Raw genomic sequence first — 6,259 nt, forward strand, 5'->3', positions numbered from 1 at the left:
TATATATATTATATTATATATATTTTATACATAAATAATTTTTTACATTTCTTCAAACTTGATTTTTTAAAAAACAAATAATATAAAAATTACCCTTTTAATTATTTTTAATGTTTTCACATTACTATTATTATTTCTATCATACTAAAAAATAATTTTACAAAAAAGAGGGAGAGACGTATGAACATGCATGGACATATTTCATATATGATTATATGAAATATGTTTATGAATATTTATGTATATTTATACATATTCATATATGAAAAACTTTTTGCTAAGTCCATGTAACGTGACATTAATAAATTTAATAGTGCACAATAAATTCCATATAATAAAGAGGTATCCAAGATTAAGTTTATCCTAAACTGTTATTACTTATCCATTTTAAGGCAACGGATGTATGGATGGAATGCTATACATACATTATATCCATATATATTTAATAAATTGATACATATGTAGCTATATATACATATTAATTAATAAAATTACCACACATCCGTTACCCCAATAAAAACATTAATTTATCACTCACCAATCCGATGTGCAACAGCGGAGTTATATCAGCAACGTTGCTACGATGATTCTGTAACAAAAAAAATAGGAAATTCAAATTAAAACAGAGTAAAAAAATCAATCTATATTTCAAAAAATATTTATTACTAAATGCAAAGTTTTCTTGAAAATAAAATCATATAATATTCAAAATATATAATTTTTATAATCGAATTTCTTAATTCACATTAAGTTTTATTTTAAAAAATAATTAAACTTAATATTTTCTTAAAAATACATATTTATAAATTTCAAAATAATTTTAAAATAATCTATTTTATTCTAATTATCATTTTTAAATCATTAAAATGAAACTCAAGAATAAACTTAACAGAAGAAAGATACTGATGTTACATAAATAAAAAATAATATTTACTGCAAGATTGCTCCGCCGGTGCCTGATGCCTCTCCTAGACCTCCTCCTCCTCTCAGAATAGGGTTGACATCCTCTCGCACAAGACACTCGCGTAAAACACTCGCGAATATACTATAATCGCGCGCGGACTATAACTTGAGTCCGATAACTTGAACGGTACTCCCGAAACGCGCGACGCGACAAACCGGCTGCGGTTCGTTCATTTTTAAATCGGCGGCGAGGGCCTTAACTTCCCAGTTGGATTTTTACACGAAGAGAATGATTTTACTCAATATCTAAAAATTTATCTAGATATATTATATTCAAATATATCCGAAAATTTTTAAATACTTGAGAAAGAAACGTTTTCGTGTAAATATCCTCTAGGGCCCTCCCATCACATCAAGATCCCGTACCCGTAAGAGGGAAAATAATCTGAAAAATGTAATATATAACTATTATCTATATTATCTATATTACTACGCAATTATTATGCAATCGGTTAACTTTTAGAATACCTGTAAGATAGTTTTGGATGTCTATAAGATATGATTAGAGTCAATGAAATGGAGATTACTAAAAAAAGATTAAGATTATCGATAAATAAAAAAAAAATAAAGATTCAAAGTTACATTTAATTTTTGAACGGATCGTATAACGAAAGATGCACAAAAACAAAAATTAAAAATTAAACTTAATTAAATTATTAATTAAATTATTAAACTATATTAATTGTAAAAGCAAGACTTGCGTTATTTGCATGAGAGTATTCATTTTTAACATTGCTTTTTTATAACTCGTGTGATACCGTTCGTACAGACAAGTAGTCGTATCGCGTCCCGTTTTTCTTCACATTTCTTTTTAAAACATATAATCACAGAAAATGCAAATATAATATGAAATGTATTTTATGAATATTCATATAATACGATTACTAGTATGATTAATTGTTCATTAAGTATAACGTATTATATTTGGCATTCCTCGCGATGAGATTTTAAAAAGTAATGTAAAAAAGAGTCGCGCGCGACACGACTACCTGCTTGTACGAATCTCGGTAAGAGAATAACTGCGTGGTAGCTACGCGTTAACATAAACATGACGCACTACCCGTGCCACCCCGTACCGTCTCCATTCAAGGTCGCGCGCTAACCGTTTAACTGTCGAAATATTAATGCGTATTACGAAGTAAAATAATATATTCTTAAATTTTTAATGTTCTCCGATTAATGAAACAATTTCTTATATGTATCTAGTCTTAGCGACGTGAGTCGTTTAACGTGATATCATAATTACAATGTACTGACAAAAGGCAAAAGTAAAAAAAGGTTTCTAGCATGGTTTTTCTTATATAATTGTACGTAAAGTGCTTTTGACATCCTACACTATATCTCAATTTGTATTGCTCTCTTTTGTGATTTACAATTAAATAAAAATTATAATAATTAAAAAATTATAATACATCCTTTAAATAAAGATAAATACAAAATTTATTTTTATTAATTACGAAACAATTTCGACTAAATAGAATAATACATATAAATAGCATGCATATACATTTAGAAATATGTAATTTAAATATAATTTATCTGTTACTTTTTCCGTATTAAGAATGCGGAGTAATTCGAAAATGATAGAGTTATACGATTTAAAGTGATAAAAAGCCACAATTTGAAATATCTAATAATAAGAATCTCATTTTTATACCTTATGTTTAGATAATCTCACATTCGTCGATATCTAATTTTCATTATTTAATACGACACCCAGAGCGACTCGCAAAACACATCCGTCTTCCTCCGAGATCGCCGAGCGAATGCCGAAGTGATGACGTAGTCAACCACCGCGTCGCACGGCACGCTCCCCCCTCCTGTTCACCATCTAATACGCATCTCTCGCTGTTCGTCGGGCGCCGTTCGAATACCCAATTATTGCGTGAAAAATATTTACGGTTTATTCAATTATTCGTATTTTATAAAACTTGAACGATTCAATACTTAAATGATTTTTTTTGTAATTTTGAATGTCCTTTAAGATATTAAACTTTAAGATATTGAAACATATTTTTCCTTTAAATATTTTTGTTTTTACATTTTTGTATGAAAAAATACATTTTTCTCATTTTGTTTACTATATTTTGTTATAATATTTTATATACAATTTATTATAAATACACAACTTTGCAAATACTTTCAAAATATACATGAAAATTGTTTAATAATTTTTATATACTTGTAAAAGCGATGAATATTAAAGTAGATATTTTAAATAAAAAAATTAAAAGAATTATTTAGTATTTATTTTAAATAACTTTATTTCTGACTTATTTCTTATTTAATATTTTAAATAAATTTTTGGAATCTATTTTATATTTTTTATTTTAAATATGTCTCGTAACAGTTATTAATATTTCATCGAATGATTGGCATTACGCATATATTTTTTATTTTAAATATGTCTCGTAACAGTTATTAATATTTCACCGAATCATGATCGGCATTACGCGAAGTTTAAAGAATTAATTAATTTGAAACACAGAATAATTTGCAGCAATAGTAGTGTCATAAATTAATTTTTTAGCTGCAAAAATTAAATAATGATTAACAAGACATTTAATATTTTTAATCAAAGCTGTATTTAGACGCAAGTCATTTCGTTTAATATTAAGAAAATTTGTATGTATTTTTATATAAATAAGATTGCATAGAATATTATCAACCTTTATTTAAATGTGAATCATTTAAAAGAATAAAAATAAAAATTGAGACATAATGTTGGAATATCAAAAATACTCCACACGCAAATAATTATTGATTACGCCCACGATTGATTTACAAGAACCACGTAAATAATAGGATTTAACAAATATTAGAGAAGAATAAAGCACGAAATGTACGATGATATCCGTTTTATTAAAATCATGTAAAATACAAATAATTGAATAAATATTTTTCATACGCAATAATTGGGTATTCGAAATTCGAACGGCGCCCGGCGAATAGGGTGGGGGAGCGTGCCGTGCGGCGCGGTGGTTAACTACGTCATCACTTCGGCATTCGCTCGGCGATCTCGGAGGGAGACGGACGTGTTTTGCGAGTCGCTCCGGGTGTCACATTAATTAATGAAAATTAAATATCAAATGCGAATTACGTGAGATTGTCTAAACGTAAGGTATAAAAATGAGATTCTTATTATTAGATATTTCAAATTGTGGCTTTTTATCACTTTAATAACTCTGTCATTTTCGTGTTACTCCATATTCTTAATACGGGAAAAGTAACAGATAAATTATATTTAAATTAAATATCTCTAAATGTATGTGCATGCTATTTATACGTATTATTCTATTTAGTCGAAATTGTTTCGTAATTTAAAATAAATTTTGTATTTATCTTTATTTAAAGGATGTATATTATTGTAATCTTTATTTAATTGTAAATCACAAAAGAGAGCAATACAAATTGAGATATAGTGTAGGATGTTAAAAGCACTTTACGTGAGCAATTATTTAAGAAAAATCACACTAGAAATCTTTTTTCTTGCGTTTTTTGTCAGCAGTTTGTAATTTAATGTTTACATAGTAATCTTAATTTGTATTGCTCTCTTTTGTAATTTACAATTAAATAAAGATTATAATAATATGTCATACATCCTTTAAATAAAGATAAATGCAAAATTTATTTTATTGTGATTGATACGAAATATTTAAAATTATAAAATGAATATTAAATATATTCCTCGGTGTATCACAATATAATTATGATATCACGATAAACGACTCACGCCGCTAAAATTAGATACGTACAAGAAATTTCATTAATCGAAAAACAGTAAAAATTTAAGAATATATTATTTTACTTCGTAATACGCATTAATATTTCGACAGTTAGATGGTGGCGCGCGACCTTGGGATTGGAATGGTACGGGGTGGCACGGAGCGGTGCGTCATATTTACGTTTACGCGTAATTATACGCACTTATTTTCTTATCGAGATACAAGCAGATAGTCGTGTCGCAGCTCTTTTTTACATTACTTTTTGAAATCTCATCGCGAAGAATGCCAAATATAATACGAAACGTTGTATTTAATGAATAATTAATCATACTAGTAATCGTATTATGTGAATATTCATAAAATACATTTCGTATTATATTATATCTAGCATTTTTACGATTATTATTTTACGATGTTTCAAAAAGAAATGTGAAGAAGAGCGACTACTTGTACGATCGGTATCACATGAGTTATCAAAAGCAACATTAATATGAATACTCTTATGCAATTCCTACTTTCACAATTAATAGTTTAATAATTTAATTAATTTTTTGTTTTTGTGCACTTTTCGTTATATGATCCGTTTAAAAATTAAATGTAACTTTGAAACTATTTATCAATAATAAAAGAAACATTTCTTTTTTTTATCAATTTCTAACTCATTTTATTGACTTTAATCATATCTTACAGATATCCAAAACTATTTTACAGACATTCTAAAAGTTAACCGATTGCATAATAATTGCGTAGTAATATAGGTAATAGTTACATATATTACATTTTTCAGATTATCTTCCCTCTCACGGATACGATTTTGACATGATGGGAGGGTTCAGTACCCAGAGGATATTTACACGAAGAAAACGATTTTTCTCAGGTCTAAAATTTTCGGATCTATTTAAATGATATTTCTAGATAAATTTTTAGATATTTGAGTATTTAGATAAAATCGTTCTCTTCGTGTAAGAATCTAACGGGAAAGCTAACGTACCCTCGCCGATTTACTTGAAAATGAACGAACCGCAGTCGATTCGTCGCGTCGCGCGTTTGCATCGGGAGTGTCGTTTAAGTTATCGGACTCAAGTCCGCGCGCGATTATAGTGTATTCGCGAGTGTTTTTACGTGAGTGTCTTGTCAACCCTATTCTGAAGAGGAGGAGGTCTGCGAGAGGCATCAGGCACCGGCAGAACAATCTTGCGGTAAATATTATTTTTTTCTTGTGTAAATTTAACTTTTTTGCTTGTTTATAAATTATTTTATTTAACAATGATTTAAAAATGATTATTTTTAAATCATTGTTAAATAAAATGATTTGAATAATTATATATTCTATAAAATAATTATATAAAATGATTCTATAAAATAATTCTTTAAAATATTTCTATAAAATAATTATGTGTTTTCTAAAGTAATTATAAATATTCTCTAAAATAAGCATATATATTTTTTAGAGATCTTAGCAAAAATAAATTTGTATAAAATATTAAAGTAATTTTTAAGTAACTCTGCTTTTATTTATATTAGATAATACATTAAAGAATAATATTTAAAAAGTTATTGCAATTTCATTA

This window comes from Atta colombica, unplaced genomic scaffold, assembly GCF_001594045.1.
Source record: "Atta colombica isolate Treedump-2 unplaced genomic scaffold, Acol1.0 scaffold153, whole genome shotgun sequence".
In the NCBI taxonomy this organism is placed as follows: domain Eukaryota; kingdom Metazoa; phylum Arthropoda; class Insecta; order Hymenoptera; family Formicidae; genus Atta; species Atta colombica.